Raw genomic sequence first — 19746 nt, forward strand, 5'->3', positions numbered from 1 at the left:
CAGACCTCTCCAGTGCCTTCCAAGATCCGGAATGTGTGTGTGTGTGTGTGTGTGTGTGTGTGTGTGTGTGTGTAGGGGGTGGGTGGGGGCTGCACAGCCACTGCTTTCAACAGAAAGATCCGAGGACTTGGTGTTACCATTTGTCTGTCAGGCCCGACTCCTTCCCTGGAACTCCTTGCGAGCATGTTAATTTACCAATCTTAAAAACAGTGTTGAACTTAAAAGCGAACGTGAGTTGGTGCAGATTACAATCTGCCAGTTGAATCTAATTTTCTTCTGTGATGGGACTGCTAAAGGGCAGCCACAGTGTAATTAATTGCTTGAGGCTCAGAAACCCAATTAATCTGTGAGCTGACTTTTATTTCATAGAATGTTAGTGCTAGCAGAGGCCTCAAGGATCATGTAACTCACCCTCTTCATTTTAGAGGGGGAGGAAACAGATGCCAGGAGGGTTAAGTGACTTGTTGAAGGTCAAAGCCACCATCTCCCCTTGCCACTGTGCCCTGCAAGTTGATTCAGCATCTCATCCTAGGGCCCTTACGAGCGTCTGTCTGTGTTTCACTGTGAGACACTCCCGGAAGACTCTGGTTTTATTGTTTTTTCTTTCACAAGACAGGATCTTACTATGTAACTCTGGCTGGCCTGGAACTCTCTGTATAGACCAAGGTGGATTCCAACAGAGATCTGCTGCCTCTGTCTCCCTCCTACGTGAACCAACAGTGTGCACCACCACACCCGGCTAAGACGTAGTCCTTTTGTGACAGCCTTCCATAAAAGTCACCCGGGAGTTCACCTCATGAATGTTGTTTTGCAAGGGTCCGAGCCTCCATTTTTAAATTCTGCAGGCTTTCCCATACTAACTGTGCAGCAGGGTCTCAACCGGAGAGAGGGGAGATAGTGGAGGTTATCTGAATTTGCACATCCAAAGGGAAACTCTGGGGACACAGAAGAGCCTGAATGCGGACTCCTGGAAAGACAGGGGTCGTGGGGTGACGGTGTGAGTGATGTCTTGGCCTGGTGATACATTGCAGGCTGCACTGTCCCTCGGGGATCCTACCCACCTGCTTGCATGGTGTGAGCAGAGCAAGCTTGCCCACGTAGTTGTTTTAGAGAGGCATTCAGTGAGGCGTCAGTGACAATGAAGGTGACACACGACGATGTTAGAGGAAAGGCAGCTAGACCCACGGGAGCACGGACGCCGTCAGCGGCCCGCACTGTGCGTCAGCGGCCAGCACTGTGCGTCAGCGGCCCGCACTGTGCGTCAGCGGCCAGCACTGTGCCCAGCACTGTGCATCAGCACGGCCATCAGACAGGCGTTCCATTCAAGTCTACCCTTAAGAACCTGATGGCCGCTTTCCTTCAGAGACCTGTGGCTGCTGCCCCTTTGATTCACTACCACATCCATGTGGAGGCCAGTCTCTCCCTAAGGATTGCCAATCCACGCCCACAACCCGCAGTGGCCCTAAGTGAGACCCTTTAACAGGAAACCACTAATGGGGACTTCCTGGTGGCCCAGCAGAGACTTTCTCAGTGTTGTGTGTGGACTAAGACCCCCTCCTTTGTTTCTTCCCATCTCCTGTGTCAGGTATCAGGCCTTGTGTTATGCTGAAGGCCCTTCCTGCCTCCTCCTGCTTCTTCTCTCCCTTTATCCCCCACAGGCCTAGGTTAAGGGTACTTGCTGTTCTTACAGAGAATCAGAGTTCAGTTCCCAGCACCCACATCTATGGCTCACCTGGGAGTTCATCTCATGAATGTTGTTTTGCAAGGGTCCGAGCCCTTAATTAACCCAATTAATCTGTGAGCTGACTTTTATTTCTTAGAAGGTTAGTGCTAGAAGAGGCCTCAAGGATCATGGCTAGAAGAGGCCTCAAGGATCATGTAACTCCTGTCTGAGCCTCAAACAAGTCTGTAACTCCAGTTCCATGGGATCTGGTGCCCTCTTCTGGCCTCTGCTGGCACTGCACTCATATGCATATACCCATACACAAATACATGCATTAAAAAAAAGAAATACATCAGACATGCAGCAAGAAAGACAATGATACAATATTCGAATTCTAAGGCTCACTAAAACATCTCAGGAAATGATGCCTTGCTTACGAAGTTGGACACACTCTGCTATTTTCTGTCTGTGATCCTTGTTTTGGAAATGACTGGACTCTGGGAAGGATTATGAGCTGAGGAGACTCATGTGTGATGTTGGCTTGTTCTTTTCCTGTGAATGAGTTTGCCTCATGTAAAGTGGGTGAGTTTATTCTGATGAGTAAAGGTAATTATGTTATATAATATATACATATGTATGTGTGTGTGTGTGTGTGTGTGTGTGTGTGTAGTAGGCACATAATAAATGTTAAGATAGCATGCCAGTTTCTATAACCAGATATCATCCACTCATTTCTGTACACGTGTTGACATCTGTTACTTCCATACTGCTCTTGCTTGTTGCTTTAGTTAATTAACTTATCCCTTTTCCCCAGTATCTAGCAATGATCAAAGTGGGTGCCAGACGATGTAAGTGCCAATGTTTGTCTTCTTGCCTCTGTGCTCTTGGCGAGCTTGGGCTCTCCCAGTCCCCTCAGTGAGGGCATTTTCTTCACCTGCTGTTCTTTCCAGAGAGGGATTACATCCGTCTCTTCCCAAGGGCCTTAGAGCCGTGTGGCCAGCCATCCTCCCTCCCAGTGACAGTGTAACAGTGTGACAGTGTGACAGTGTGACAGTATGACAGTGTTCATCCCAAGCCACTGCTCCAAGGCACAAGCCCTCTGGCCCTGCCCACGCATGTTTCGGCACAGAGCTCCTCTACCACAACTAGCTTAGCCAGTCCCTACCTGTATATTTACTTCATCCCCATTTCTGCTAAATAATAAATTCCACAATAAATAAAAATGTATACTAACTAGTTTAATTTTTTTTGGTTAGGTTAATTTTTCAGTAGAGAAAAATATCATAAATAGATGAAATTTTCTTTATGTGGACACTAGCTTTGAAAGAAAAAAGAAGGTATATACAACACACATTTTTTTTTTTAACCATTAAGGATTTTCCCAGCACCTGGAAGACAGAGGCAGGTGGATCTCTGTGAGTTCCAGACCAGTGTGGTGTACATAGTGAGTTCCAGGCCAGCGAGGAGCACACAGTGAGACCCCGCGGGGAGGGGCTTGGAGAACGTGCACAATCAGAGGTGAGCACTGGTGTTCTTCACAGCAGACAGACCACCCCCTCCCCCACCACAGCTGTCAGTCTCTGAGCACAGTGTGGTGAGTCCTGTCATATCTGTCACTGGACTGATCGGGCCATAGCCTGGGTATGGACATGTGGGGGGATGGTCCTAGTGTCCTACTCACTTGGAGCTTTTCAGCTCTCTTGTCTGCACCTCTTCTGTCTTTCCCTCTTGTCTGCACCTCTTCTGTCTTTCCCCTGTGACTTTGAATGTACAAAGCAGATAGCTGAAGCAGTTGTCTGGATAACTGAAGCAGCTGTCTGGATAACAGAAACAGATGTCTGGATAGCTGAAGCTGCTGTCTGGATAGCTGAAGCTGCTTTCTGGATAGCTGAAGCTGCTTTCTGGATAGCTGAAGCCACTGTCTGGATAGCTGAAGCAGTTGTCTGGATAGCTGAAGCAGCTGTCTGGATAGCTGAAGTAGTTGTCTGGATCAAGGATATTTTCCTCAGTTGCCTGGTATTTTAAATGCAAGTGGCTTTTCACAGAATTACTCAGATAAATTTATATTCCCATCCATGGGAGACCAGCACTCTTTCTGTGTGGTGTTCCCCGGTCCCAGCAAGCCTGTCATTCACTTCTAATCATAAGATTTATTTTTAAATTGTATATGTGTAGCCAGGTGGTGGTGGCAAATGCCTTTAATCCCAGCACTTGGGAGGCAGAGGCAGGCGGATCTCTGCGAGTTCGAGGCCAGCCTGGTCTCCAAAGCGAGTTCCAGGAAAGACACAAAGCTACACAGAAAAACCCTGTCTCAAAAAACCAAAAAATAAAAAATAAAAACATAAATTGTGTATGTGTGTGAGTGTGTGTGGTGCTATTGTGTTCCTCAAAATATTGTGCTAATAAACTTATCTGGGGTCAGAGAACAGGACAGCCACAATTTTAAACATAGAGGATAGGCAGTGGTAGCACAGGCCTTTAATCCTAGCATTCCAGAGGCAGAAATCCATCTGGATCTCTGTGAGTTCAATGCCACATTGGAAACAGCCAGGCATGGTGACACATGCCTTTAATTCCAAGAAGTGAGCCTTTAATCCCAGGAAGTGATAGCAGATAGCAGAAAGGTATATAAGGCATTAAGACCAGGAACTAGAAGCTTTTGGCTGGTTAAGCCTTTAGGCTTTGAGCAACAGTTCAGCTGAGATTGATTCTGGATGAGGGCTCAGAAGCTTCCAGTCTGAGGAAACAGGATCAGCTGAGGAATTGGTGAGGTGAGGTAGCTGTGGCTTGTTCGGTCTCTCTGATCTTCCAGCATTCACCTCAATACCTGGCTCCGGGTTTGTTTTTATTAATAAGAACTTTTAAGATTCCTGCTACAAGTGTGTATACATGCATGCATACCCATGCTTGCAGGTGCCCATGTATGTAAGAAGAGAGTGTTGAATTCCTTGGAGCTAAGGTTACAGGAGGTGTGAGCAGACTTATGTGGGTGCTGGGGATCCAACCCAGGTCTCTGCAAGAGCTCTTAACTACTGAGCCATCTCTCCAGCCCCCCAGTTATAATTTAAAGTCAGCAATCCCCTTGTGTGTGTCTGTTACTGTTTTGTAGACAAGATCCCCATGGAATCCTGGCTGGCCTGGAACTTGCTGTGTGGACGAGACTGGCCTTGAAGCCCCTCATGTCTTATAGACGGGGTGGGAATGCATCGAGGTGGAGAGAGAAAGGCCGCTAATGACAGATAAACCATTTACCACCTTCCACCCTCCGATCATGTGGTTAGCTCTGGGTCCCATCGTCACTAGGTGACCGATTTCCAGATTACGGTGGCTGAAATCCTCCGGGGCAGAGTGCAGCCATGGTGTTCACCGCGGGAGAGCTGGTTAATCCCAAGCCAATCAGAAAGTTGTCACTTTGTAGCCGCAGCTCAGAGACGAAGTATGAAAGGAAGTTATCTGCGACGAAGCCATTAAATGTGGATTTGCCACAAGGCACGATGGTAATGCGCGAACATTATGAAGTGCGGAATCTGCGCAAACACATTATATTTTAAACACTTCATCCGGTTAACAAATTTCCTATGCTCTTCAGCTAAATAAGACGAATTGAGAATTCAGGAGGCAGCGCCTCGCTGGCAGGCTCTTCCTAAAGGCGTCCATTAATATAAATCAGCAGCAGCAATTTGGTTTGATCATTTATTTGCAAGAATCATTAAGGTTTATTAGCATAATTATTCCCTGTGGGATTTCATGTCGAGGAAATGAAAAATGGCATTATCAATATTTAGAAGATAAGTGTGTGGTGTTCAGAGTGCTTTAACCAGCCTCTGCAGGTGGGGGTCCAGCTGCAGCAGATTAGATCAGATTTGGGCATTTTTCTGAATGAAAAAAAAATGTTTGATTCTAATTGCTTCGTTTGAGAAAGCAATGCAACTTTGGAAATAATTTTTTACTGTTTAGTACCAACTTGTGGCGAGACCCTTTTGGCATGCCTGGCCTCAGACCTGTGATTGTGGTGCGCAGGCCCGCTGTGCTGTGACTACTGGGAAGTGCCGATGGGCGTGGTCCTGCCATTCGTGATTGGGGAAAAATCTCCGCAGGAGCCTAGAGCTTTCATTCAGGTTTGTAGGTGAAAGGCTATTTTCCTAAAAGGGACAAACACAAACTTACTGTTAAGGCTGGGAGGACATAAGTAATCCTTTAATAATAAATACCACTATAACAGTAATTTACCACTAGAAATTATCTTTCAATGTAATAACTTTGTCTTTTCCTTTTATTATTATTTTTTTGTGTGTGTGTATGTGTATGTATGTACGTGTGCCATGGCACACATGTGGAGGTCAAAGGACAGCTTGTGGGAGTCCATTCTCTCCTTCCAGCATCTGTGTCCTTGGGAAAATCCAACGAAGATCATCTGGCTTGGCAGCAAGTGCCTTTACCTGGTGAGCTGTCTTACCTGCCCAGTAACGATTTCTTAATGGTATACAAGGGGATAAGAAGAAGTGAGCTCTCCACAAAACTTAGAAGATCCTTATTATTAAGGGAAAGAAGCCAGTTGATTCCAAAGACGCCATCCTGGAAAAGGCTAACAGAAAGACAAGCGGCTTCCAGGGCTCCAGCAGCAGGGAGGGAAGGAGGCTGAGTAGATGGAGCATGGAGGAACTGGATGATAGTGAATGTTTTTCATGATACTGTTGGGGCTAGAATTTCACCTGGATGCATTGGTCTCAGCCAGGAGACCAGTACCAACCTAAGAGCCGGCTCTAGTCAACGCTAGACTTGAATTAACAATCATGTACCAGTAACAGTTTATCGATTATAAAATTGATAAGGTTAACATGTGGTAGGGGAAACTGTGGGTTGGGGGGGGCATACAGGGGGTTACTCACATACCGCCCATTTTCCCGTTAACCCCAAACTGCTCCACAGCAGCCAGCCCACAAACTTGAGAAAATGTAATCGTTGTTTAGACTTCTCCCAGATTCTCTTCTTGGATGGTCCAGCTGTTCCACCGGGCCTGTAATAACAGGGGTGTTTAGAAGAAGGCAGCCATGACTGAGATCCCTGTTAGAGCTGAAGGTCTTCAGTGAGAAAGGCAAATGCTGACGAGGGAGTGTGTGTCTGCTGAAAGGCTTTGCCGCGCTGCTGGTTGGCTGTTGGGAATTGAATTCTAATGAACCCTCCAGTGACTGTGTTATACCTGCTGTCCCTAAACCTGGGCTCACGGCTACAGAGACTCTGACCCTTTGGGGAGAAGGCCGTTGCAGGCTGTGTGCCTGGCTCCACCCTGCATCGATTTACATAGAAGGTGGATGGAAGTTAAGAACAGAGGTGTATCGAGGCCAGCAGCCTGGTCTACAGAGCGAGATCCAGGACAGGCACCAAAACTACACAGGGAAACCCTGTCTCAAAAAAACAAAAAAAAAAGAACAGAGGTGTGGAGACACCAGATGCTTGCGGCTCTCAGACCTGAAAGCTTGGGCTGGGCTTTGCTCACTGTTTATGGCCTTCTCTTCTCACCTCATCTTTGCTTTACACTTCTTGCACCCCAACCCCAAAGGCTCTTCAGCAAGCACATTCATGTTCTCTCCGTGTGTGTGTGTGTGTGTGTGTGTGTGTGTGTGTGTGTGTGTGTGTGTGTGTGTTTACAGCCTGTGTGAGTCCAAGTGCGCATGTGGAGGTCAGAGGACAACCTCCGGTATCAGTCCTCGCCTTCCACCTGCTCTGAGACCCTCAGTTGTTTCTCCTCTGTGTGCACCCGGGCAGCTGGCCCACGAACTTGTCGGGATTCCTGGCTTTGCCCCACCTCCCCACACGTTCGCTCCATGCCTTTGGCTTTTACGTGGGTTCAGGAGACTCAGACTCAGGTCCTCACACTCGGGCTTTCCGCCCACCTCACATTTGCTTACGTAACGCCATTATCTCATTTTGCTGCTACCAGTTGAGCACTCTGGACTTCCACTCGGTCGGACACCCCTGGCCTTCTGGCTTTTCTCTGTGGCTGTAAATCCATTATGTAGGTCAGCCTTTTAAAAGCTCTGTCGGCTCTTTAGTTCCGTAATTCTGTCTACACACACTGCCCTTCCTTCCTCCCACACAGGCTCTTCTTTTGAATTTATACCTCTGATCATGCTAACATGCAAATTAACCTGTTTTAAATATATAGTCAATCTTTCAATTTATGCTTATCAAGATATTTTATGCCTAAGGCTCTATATTGAGCATGTCTTGATAAATACAGACAATTAGCAATGCAGTTGAACTATTGACTATTGTGGATAGTATTCTAAAATGTTAGCTCCATATTTTTATAAATGAAATGTCATGGATAGATTTAATTGCCTGACTAAGCTGATGTCTGTGTATTGATGAGTGAAGTACTTTGTACATTTGATTAATGAACCAGTCTCTACGTTAAAACTTTTTCCTGGCAAAAATAACACGTGAGTGCCATTCAGATGTCTAGTTAGTTGTCTGAGTTAACAAAACATGGCATTGTGTTCTCCTCTAAGTATGTAGTGACAAGATTTATACAATGTCGATTTTTTAAAAAGACATTTATGTTGGTCTGTGGATATTTCAAGGGAACTGTGGCAGCTTGACTGTACGCAGCCAGGACAGCAGATCATTTGGTTGTCTAGAAATCAATTGGCTCTTGTTAGATAAAGGATAATAAGAAAGCGTGACTTACCCAGGCTTTGGAAAAGTCTTTTTTTAGAACATTTTCCTTTTAAAATCTTATAGAAATCTTGGAAACATACTGTTAAGGCAAAGAATCCACTGGCTGAGCAAACTTGAAGGCTGCCGGCCTGCTTCTGTTGGGAGAGATGCTCCTGATGTAGGTCAGGGCTGTGTTCTTCCAGACCTAGTCCACCTTTCACTATAAGACAGGTGAATATAGAAGAGACCTATCTTCATCTGTTCAGAGAGCTATGTTTACTTAAGTTGTGTAAGTGAGATTCCTATTCATCTTCCCCTTCACTGTTTGATTTACGGCAGACATTTTTCTATAGGCTAATCCATAATCTAAAAAGATTTTAGCCTGTGGTGGTATTCTAATTGTACTGAAATGCGATTTTGATTGTATGTTAATAAATAAAGTTGCCCAGGGGTCAGAGCTATTAGAGCCATAGCAAGAGTGTGGCGGTGGTGGCACACGCCTTTAATCCCATAGATCTCTGTGTGTTCAGGGATACAGCCAGCATTGGAGACATATGCCTTTAAGACCTAGGGGGCTGTACATTCAGACAGTGATGAGGCAGTCACGTGTTTGGGTTTACAACCAATGAGAAAGCAGAACAATAATACTATAAAAAAGACATACAGACAGGAAGTAGCCCTCTTTCGGGAAGCTGGGACACCCCAGGCGGAAGGGTGAGATTTTAGCTCTGAGCTCTGACCTCTCGGCTTTCTCTTTTACATTGTTTCTGTGTTTCTTATTTAATAAGACGGTTGGTTACATCAATATCTGGCGCCCAACGTGACAAGAATCCATTAAAAACCGCTTGGCTTGGCGGCAGGTCCGCTGTCCCGCAAGGGCGGCAGGCAGCCGGTGGCGGCAGGCGGCGGCCGGCGGCAATCGGCTTCTTAGTCCAAGCGATGGCTTCTTAGCCTGGGTCTAGGTCTGCTTGACCTCAGGCTGGACTATCGGTGAGCTGCTTGCTTAAATCCTGCTTACTTAAAACAGGTGTTACAGGTGTTACAAACAACTCAGACCTGCCCTGCTGAACAGGGCCCTGCCTGTAAAGCCAACGCACGTGGTCGGAGCTTAAGGAAGCCAGACCCAAGCCTTGACTCGGCACAAGAGGGAACATGTGGCTGGATTTAAGCTTTAGCCAGCTACGCTTTCTTGTGCGTTCTCTCTCTCTCTCTCTCTCTCTCTCTGGATTTACACCTGGGACACTAGGTGGCTGCTTTGAAAATCCCCTCGGATTTCTACTGTTCTACGAAGATTTGGTAAGTCATAACATATCAGATATTTTAAAGGAAACTATCTAAAAGAGAATTTTTTCCACATTAAAAAACAAATGGGTTTTATGTGTACATTGGAAGAAAATTGGTTTTTATTTGAAATTTTAGGCAGTCTGATAATGGAACAACTATATAATATTAGTATTGGTGGAATTATGCAGCTTATCACTATACTAATCCACATTTTAATATTTAAAAAGATAATCAATTTAAGTGCCAGGATAAAAGCTTTAGAAGAACTTGTTAAACCTGTAAAAATTCAGACAGAAGAAATTAACAGTCAAGTTGTTTCAAGTCAGGATCATAAGGTTGCAGAAAGAAAGCCTGTTTTCACACAGTCACCCTTAATTTATCCTGTAACCGTACAGCAGATGCCTGATCAAATGGCTACACAAAATATTTGGGCTCCAATTGAAATGTTGAATTTAAAAAGGTTTAAGGAGGCAATAGTATCTTATGGCATGCATTCCCCATATGTAAAGCAAATGTTAAACTCTTGGTCAACATATAATAGGATAGTACCACAGGACTGGCGGGACCTTGCACAAGGTGTTCTGGAACCCAGCCAGAGACTTCAATTTCTGACCTGGTTTAAGGAGGAGGCTAAAAACATAGAAAAACAATGGAGGGATAAAGGAATACAAGTTTGCCAGGATCAGCTTATTGGAGAAGGCCAATATGCTTCAGTACAAACACAATGTTTACATGATGTCCAAACCCTAATTTTATGTCGAACGGCAGCCTTGAATGCATGGGACAGAGTTGAGGAACCAGGAAAAAAATCTGAGTCATTTACAAAGGTGATGCAAGGCTCAAAAGAGTCTTTTACAGATTTTTTACAAAGACTGGCTTCAGCAGTAAAGAGAATGGTCTCGGATTCAGAAGCTGGTAAGGCAATAATTGAATCTTTGGCCTTTGAGGATGCAAATGCAGCATGCAAAAGAATAATCAAGCCATTAAGGGCAAGATCTGCACCTATGGAAGATTGGATTAGAGAAACAATTAATGTTGAGGCTGATGAGCATGATGATACGTGGGTAGGAGAAGTAATTTCAAAAGGTTTGAGGAGTGTTAGATGTTTCGGATGTGGAAAGCAAGGACATTTGAAAAGGGACTGTAGACAGGTCATTCTTAGAAAAAATGTTTCTTCAAGGAACAATGGCAACAGAATGCCCCTTCCTTCTGGAGTATGCAGAAGGTGTGGTAAGGGAAAACACTGGACCAATGAATGTAGATCAACAAAGGACACACAGGGTAATCCTTTGCCTCAGTCTTCGGGAAACTCCCAGAGGGGCCTCACACAGGCCCCGATTGCAAATCCAGTTCAAACCTTTCCTGCAGCCATAGAGGAAATCCCTGCTCTGAGCAATTAAATAACCAAATGCCTATTGGAATAAATCATGCTGGTCAGGATGATGAAACAGAGAGAATAGCAAATTCAGGAGAAAACATAAAGAAAATTTTTTGGCAAACTTCTATTAATGAACAAAGACCAAAATTAACGATAAAAATAAATGGTGTTTTGTTGTCTGGTCTGGTAGACACAGGTGCGGACGTTACCATAATTGCACCAGGATTTTGGCATCCAACTTGGCCTCTTCAGGAGGTAAACGTTCAACTGTTAGGAATTGGGACATTATCTCAGGTGAAAGAGAGTGCAAGATGGCTCGAATGTATAGGTCCAGAAGGACAGAGAGGAAAATTAAAACCATATGTGGCTAACATAACTATGAACCTGTGGGGTCGAGACTTGTTGCAACAATGGAATACTCAGATTAACATCCCTCCAATCTCAGAACCAAATCATAAACTAACACATGTTACTGAGAGAAATATTAGAAGATATTGTTCTAATGAGTGGTCACCAGCCATCCATATTATACAAGAACAGGGCACAATAACTGATGATCTTCCAAAGACACCAACAGGTCTACCTTTAAAATGGTTAACAGACAAGCCTGTATGGGTCCAACAATGGCCTTTAATAACAGAGAAACTCCAGGCTTTAGAAGAGCTGGTAGAAGAACAGTTAAATGCTCAGCATATTGAAGAATCAACCAGCCCTTGGAATTCTCCTATATTTGTTATTAAAAAGAAATCTGGTAAATGGAGAATGGTAACAGACCTTAGAGCAATTAACAAAGTAATTCAGCCAATGGGCTCTCTACAATCTGGGATGCCTTTGCCTACTCTGTTACCAAAAGGATGGCCTCTCATAGTTATTGATTTAAAAGACTGTTTCTTTTCAATACCCTTACAAGAAAAAGACAAAGAAGGATTTGCTTTTACAGTGCCTACTTATAATAATTCTCAACTGGTTAAAAGATTTCAATGGAGGGTCCTCCCTCAGGGAATGTTGAATAGCCCAACTCTGTGCCAATACTTTGTACAACAACCATTGGAAGTGATACGTAAAAAATTTCCTAAATCTATAATTTATCAATATATGGATGATATTTTACTAGCTGACTCAAATGCAGATACTTTAGAAAGAATGTTTGAAGAAGTAAAGAAAATTTTGCCTTGCTGGGGATTACAAATTGCTCCTGAAAAGATACAAAGAGGAGATTCTATTAATTATTTAGGATATAAAATAGAGCTACAAAAAATTAGACCCCAAAAGGTGCAAATTCGGAGAGATAGACTACAGACTCTTAATGACTTGCAAAGATTATTTGGAGATATTTCTCATCTACGAACTATTGTTGGGGTAAAAAATGATGAACAGACTAATTTGTTCAAAACCTTAGAAGGTGACAAGGACTTAAATAGTCCAAGAGAATTATCACCTGAAGCTGAGAAAGAATTAGTCTTGGTAGAAAAGAAATGCATGAAGGACACGTGGATCGTATTGATCCAAAGCTGGATTGCATTTTGGTTATTTTACCTTCTAGGCGTTCTCCTACTGGAATATTAATGCAGAAGGAAGATATTATATTGGAATGGATATTTTTACCAAATAAACCAAATAAAAAATTAAAAACTTATGTGGAAAAAATCTCTGACTTGATTTACAAAGGAAAATTGAGACTTCATCAATTAGCAGGCATAGACCCAGCAGAAATTGTCGTACCATTAACTAAGGAGGACATTGAAAAATTATGGACAGAAAGTGAACCTTGGCAAAGAGCTTGCAGTAATTTTTTGGGAGAAATTAACAGCAAATATCCCAAAAGCAATAGAATTGATCTTATAAAGAGAGCTGATTGGATCTTGCCTCGAATTGTACGGCAAAAACCCATATCTGGAGTTCATACATTTTATACAGATGCCAACAAAGAAGGAAATGCAGGTTACAAATCAGAAAATTTAAGTAAAGTGGTTCAAAGTCCGTATAATTCAGTTCAAAAATCAGAATTGTATGCTATTCTGTTGGTATTAATGGATTTTTCAGAACCTCTCAACATAGTAACTGACTCTCAGTATGCTGAAAGAGTGGTGTTACATATTGAGACTGCAAAATTTATCCCTGATGCTTCAGAATTAACTTCACTATTTATTCAATTACAAGATACAATCAGGAAAAGGAATCATCCTTTATATATAACTCACATTCGATCCCATACTGGTCTGCAAGGCCCTCTAGCACAAGGCAATGATGAGATTGATAAATTATTGATAGGAAATGTGTTGGAGGCCTCAGAATTTCATAAAAAACATCACTTCAATAGTAAAGGTTTAAAAAAGGATTTTTCTATAACCTGGCAACAAGCCAAAGAAACAGTAAAGAAATGTCCTACTTGTTCCTTCTACAATCAAACGCCATTACCAGCAGGATGTAACCCAAAGGGTACTCAGAGAAATGAAATCTGGCAGATGGACGTGTTTCACTTTGCAGAATTTGGAAAATTGAAATATGTACACCACACTATCGATACTTATTCAGGATTTCAATGGGCAACTGCTTTGAGTTCTGAAAAAGCTGATTCTGTAATCACTCATTTGCTAGAAGTTATGGCCATCATGGGTATACCTGCACAAATCAAAACTGACAATGCTCCATCATATGTCTCTGTTAAAATGAAACAGTTTTTTGCTTATTACAATATAAAGCATATTACAGGCATACCACATAATCCTACAGGTCAAGCAGTTATAGAAAGATCAAACAGAACTCTAAAGGATATGCTAAATAAACAGAAATGGGTAACAAAAACCCCCAGAAATAGACTGCATAATGCTCTTCTAACTTTGAATTTTCTGAATGCCAATGAGAAAGGAACAACAGTTGCAGAGAGACATTGGATAATAGAAAAAACTACAGAATTAAATCAGCCTATATACTTTAAGGATGTGCTGACCTCAGAATGGAAACCAGGGTATGTATTACATTGGGGACGAGGTTTTGCTTTTGTTTCTACAGGAGAAGATAAGCTGTGGGTACCATCAAAATTGATAAAGGTTTGATTTGAACAAGAGAGACCTCTTAATTAGAGGAGGTGATAGTTCATCAACCAGCATGAACATCCAATTTAAACTAACTTGTATCAATAAAACATGCCTTTTCATTTAATCAGATAATAACTTGTCAAAAGGAAACATCCCCAAAATTAGTCTTGGGGAAAGGTTTTTGTTTTTGTCTTTTAGGAGAATGAAGGTTAAGGAATTTGAAGAACACTGGACAAATGAGACAACTGAAGAAAAGGGACAAATCATCTATCCCAAGAAACAGAATGAAACGATGTATGGGTATATATTATCTAAAAAATTTTATGTCTTCCTAAATGTTTGTTTCTGCTTTCCTCTCAAGATTTAACACTATTGGTCTTCTAATAGTCCCAGTTCAATTAAAATTTCAAGCTGACTTTGGAGTTGGAGAATGGCTCTCTCCTTCTTTAAACTCAAGCATGTTGTTAAAAGGAAAATGCAAACTCCCTGTATCATGCCAGAATAAAAGAGCCATCTTCTGCTATGGTACAGGACAAAGGCAAAATTAATTAAGGGACTATTTTATTACTAATCTCAACTCTTTTGATTCTATTCTGATTCTTTAAACTTTTCTTAAAGTATAAATTTTATATCAAAATTTACAAGATTAATATATATATACATTTTAAACTTTGTTAAGATATGAATGGTCATATAGAGTACTAACTAATTCTAGAAAAAAGGCTAGCTGCATATATATGTTTTTGTGTTCGAGTCTCTTATCAGTTTTCTGCAGGAAATCATGGCCAGGCCTAACATCAACTGAAGTCTCCAGAAAGAAGATGGGGCTCCACAACAACAACAATTCCACGTGGACAATAATAATATCAATAAGCTGACAAACATCATCCACAGATCAGCTTTGAACTACAAGGTGCTCAGAGCAATTTTGAGATGACTAGCTGAGATGATCCAGTCTCAAAGACTACTTGAATAAGGACTTGAGATAAACCCTGAACTTTGGCATTATACACAGACTGGATAATGAAGGATATAGTTACCTTTCCTAGAATTTGACAATTAACCTAAAATTTTTCTTTCAGGATAAAGAAAATTTGCCCATACCCAGCAGGAAGCAATTTTAAGAATACGACACCCACATTCCCAAAGAGGTGGTGTGGGGCGGGTGGTTTTTTGGTCTTTTTAATGGGTTTTGGTTCTGGGATAATTTTCAATGTTTAGGGGGGTTGGTTACAAATTATTGTCAAGGGTTAGGAAAAAGGCTAAGCAAAGGAGATTAGGTTTAAGGTTCTTGTTTAAAAAAAAAAGAAAGAAATGAAAAAGACAATTACTAATTTTAAATACTTTACATTGGATTGAATTGTTTTATATTGTATACAAATTTGAAACTAATATTGTTAGAAAATGCTATATGTATATTTCTAATTGTATTTATAACATTCATTTAACAATGTAATACAAATTTCTGATCCTTGAATGTTATTATTACCAACTACTAGGATATAAAGAAATGAAAGTTAGTAGTTAGACATTATAATAGAACTTGTAGTCATATTAGATATGTTTAAAAAATTGAGCAGAGATGTTTTAGACAGATCATCTTCAAACCCTTCAGAGATCTATAGAATATGGCATTTAAAATGTTTTAATAACTTAGAAAATTTTTTTTTTGAGACATGTCGGCTCCTGGCAGTACCAATCTACTTCAGAGAAAATATGGGCATTGAAGAAACTGCGTATGGAGTCAACTTTCATTGTGGCAAAAGTTAGCCACTAGACAACAAAGTATCCTCGAATCAACAGGACAAAATGGACAGACAGAACACGAAACAAGGGACTACTGATTCTTGCCAAAACAAGTATGGTTATGGCTTTATCAAAAGGCATCTTCTGAGGCCAGGACAATATGGCCCCATCCCTGAAGTGGCCTTCGCATCCGGAAAAGTTACGGTGCCCTTTTCTTCGAAGGCAGCTTAACAGGCAGAGGGCCGATGGATTCTGTTGTACAATGGAACAGCAGCTGAAAGCTCATGACTCTCAAAAGTAGACTAGCATTTAATAGAGGGATGTGGAGAAGAAGAAGGGGATGCTGAGATGAAGCCATATATACACAGCCAAGAAGAATGGACAGCTGAATTTAAAAACTGTCAACAATTTCCAGAATTTAAAATCCTGAATCATGACACGACACTAGTGGAATTCAGGTGTTTCTGGTACGTGGACTTCTCTCACCCAATATGAGGTTGAACTGTTGACCTTGTGTACATCCTACATCACAAATGAGTCTGTCAGATACACTAAGCCTATAGGCTGAAGATGATGCCCCAACACTGCGGAGAAACCTCAGGTGACTGCCCAGGCAGCTGGCTGTTTCTGTCAACTCACAAAATTTTTTGGAAGTTGCTTGCATGCACTTCCTGTTTTTATTTTTGTTAGCTAATATTATTCCCTTCTTGGGTCTCTGAGGGAGTTGAAGATTAGTTAGTTATAGTTGAAGATTAGTTAGTTATAGTTGAAAATTAATTAGGATAGAAAGTGCATTAGATACATCTTGGATTTACCAAAATAGGATAGATAATGGAATTATTTTCTCTGATTTGTCAAATAACTGTTTAGGTATTTATTACTTGTATATATTGTATATAGTTATTGTACTTTTGTATATAGTTTTTCTTTTGTTAGTTATAACCTTTTTCTTTTTTTTCTTTTTATTAAAATAGAAAAGGGGAAATGTGGTGGTGTTCTAATTGTACTGAAATGTGATTTTGATTGTATGTTAATAAATAAAGTTGCCCAGGGGTCAGAGCTATTAGAGCCATAGCAAGAGTGTGGCGGTGGTGGCACACGCCTTTAATCCCATAGATCTCTGTGTGTTCAGGGATACAGCCAGCATTGGAGACATATGCCTTTAAGACCTAGGGGGCTGTACATTCAGACAGTGACGAGGCAGTCACGTGTTTGGGTTTACAACCAATGAGAAGGCAGAATGACTGGAAAATCGACTTACAGACAGGAAGTAGCTCTCTTTCGCGAAGCTGGGACAGCAGGAGGAAGGGTGAGATTTTAGCTCTGAGCTCTGACCTCTCGGCTTTCTCTTTTACATTGTTTCTGTGTTTCTTATTTAATAAGACGGTTGGTTACATCAATATTAGCCTCCCCTTCTGAAAGTACAGCCAGCATATTCTTTCATCAGCTTGACACGGTATAAATTCTTATCCTAATAGTGAAATATTTATATGTATAATTCAGCTATTATTTGACTTAAAAGGGCTTATTGGGAAATGTTATCATTTTTACTATTTTCTACAGAGAAGATATTTTCCAATTTCAAATAACTCTGGACTTTGGAATTATAACCTGTTTTTATGTTAAAAAAAATTAAGTGGAAAATGCTGAAGGTCCACTGAACTCGATTTTGTTTTTACATATCTCTATCTGTATAAAATAATGGTTATAAATGTTTGTTTAAAAAGGTGAAGTGCAAATGTGAATTTAACAAGAAGTTGTAGATTTTCAGCACTGTACACAAACTCCTTTGTTACAAATAAATAGTTATGCTTCTAAAAAAGAGGAAGATTAAAAAAAAAAAGACAGGTGAAAATGTAAACAATCGCTTGTCAATTGTAAATGGCATGATTCCGGGAGATACCAAATTAGTAGGCAGACATGAGGGGATATTTAGGGAAACAAAATTGAGAATTAAAAGTGCTAGAGCAGGGGCTGGAGAGATGGCTCAGTGGTTAAGAGTACACAGGTTAGATTCCCCGCACCCACATGCTGGCTCACAACCACCTGTCATTCCAACTCTAGGAAGAATCTGATGCCCTCTTCTGGCCCCTGTGGACACTGCATGCACTTGGTATGCACACACATGTGCAGGCAAACACACATACACATAAAATAAAGATAGATTTTTTTTTAAGTTGTAATACATATTTTTGTAGTACATTCTTTGTCAGGGATTAAAGGAAGGAAGCTGGACATCAAGTGTTTGCTTTCCGTTCATGTGTCATGAAGTCGGGACTGAGCTGGACAGTGGACGCCTGTTTCTCCGGTCTGCATCCGGGAGTCTGACTTACCTCAAGGACAAGTGAAGTGAACTTTGGATTTCAGTCATCACATCTCTTATGGCAGGAGACCAGTGCTGGAGAGGTGGTCCTGCAGTTAAGAGCACTTTCAGAAGACTCTCGGCCTCCGTGGACACTCTCATACAGGTACACAGACAGAGAGATGTACATTCACATACACTATTTAAAATGAGAATACATTGTGTAAAATTATCCTTTTACGAACATGTGGGTGTGTGTGGAGAAGCCAGAGAGTGCCCGCTGGGCAGACAGGCCCACATATACAAAAGAGCTCAAAGAGATCCATGGTGTCCAAAGACTGAAGAAGAAATCTGAACAGACCTACCCAGGTATTTATAAATTGCATTAAGGATCTTGAACTTTCTTTAAAGGCAGGAGAAAAAGCAAATTCTTGTTAACATTTTCCATCACATTCCACCCTGTACTCAGGACTCTGTCATAGGACTTGTCACCTATCGGGACTGGGCTGGGACCACAAAGAGTTGTCCTCCTCCGCCTGGCTCATGAGCCTGCACAACCAAAAGTGTTGGTTAGGAGGAGGAGCAGCGAGGTGGAGAGATGCCCTGAGGGGCAGAACACAGGGAAGGCAGAGCGTGGAGGCAGGATCAGGACCACTCGGGGGATCACCTGAGAAGGAGGCTGGAGGTGACACTGGAGAATTGGAAGGTAGAAGGATGCTGAAGTAACCATGGCAACAACTTCATTCACATCCAGCCTCACTCCTGGCAACACTGCCTCAGCCTGATACGGTCTTTAGTCCCAGAGGCCTGCTCATTTCCCATGTGGCTCTGGTATGTTGTAGTGTGCTCCTGCCTCACATGTGGTGTCTAACATTCAACACAAAATCATAAAACAGCGCGTGGTGGTGGCGGCGGCGGCGGCGGCGGCGCGTGCCTTTAATCCCAGTACTTAGGAGGTAGAGGCAGGTGGAACTCTGTTTGAGGCCAGCCTAGTCTACAGAGCAAGTTTTAGGACAGCCAGACTGTGACACAGAAAAAGTCTGTCTCAAAAAACCAACAAAAAAATGACTAAACAAAAATGAAATTATGAAACAAACAAACAAACAAACAAAAAAAAGAACTTGAAATGTAAAAGGGTGACCAACACATGAGCCAGATAGTAAAATTATCAGATACAGAAAAATTTTAATTGCAGAATACAGGAAAGATCTGATAGAAAAGGCAGACAATGTATGTGAGAAGGTGAGCAGTTTCAGCCAAGAAGACAGTACCCATAAACAAAGGGTTAAATGGAAATGTTAGCTAAGAAACAGAGCTGGGGCTGGAGGTTAACAGCACCTGCTGCTCTTGCAGAGCATCCACATGGCAGCTCACAACAGTCTGCATCTCCAGCTCCAGGAGAGACAACGCCCTCTTCTGGCCTCTGTGAGCACTGCACACACGTGTTGCACATACAATACTCATACACATCAAATAAAATAAATCTTGAAAAATAAAACTGACAAAGATGAACACCTGCCATGGGTTTGTCACAGGTGGAAGGCAAGCACATGTGAACATACACATAACCTGGGGACTTTGAGACAAACCCAGCAATTTAACATTTGTGGGAACATTGGATGTATAGCATATGTAGAAGTAAAACGCTGGCTGGAGAGATGGCTCAGAGGTTAAG

General features: G+C 41.9%; 1 long non-coding RNA gene across 1 annotated transcript; it reads right to left on the bottom strand.

Annotated features, from left to right (window-relative positions):
- Positions 1–5620: 5620 nt before the first annotated feature.
- On the bottom strand, positions 5621–18962 carry LOC143274277 (uncharacterized). Its single transcript, XR_013052817.1, has 4 exons — positions 18437–18962; positions 18103–18181; positions 8355–8478; positions 5621–6680 (listed from the first exon to the last, which is right to left on the bottom strand). It is a non-coding gene; the product is annotated as an uncharacterized LOC143274277 (long non-coding RNA).
- Positions 18963–19746: the final 784 nt, after the last annotated feature.

The sequence above is a fragment of the Peromyscus maniculatus genome, chromosome 7 (assembly GCF_049852395.1).
Source record: "Peromyscus maniculatus bairdii isolate BWxNUB_F1_BW_parent chromosome 7, HU_Pman_BW_mat_3.1, whole genome shotgun sequence".
In the NCBI taxonomy this organism is placed as follows: domain Eukaryota; kingdom Metazoa; phylum Chordata; class Mammalia; order Rodentia; family Cricetidae; genus Peromyscus; species Peromyscus maniculatus.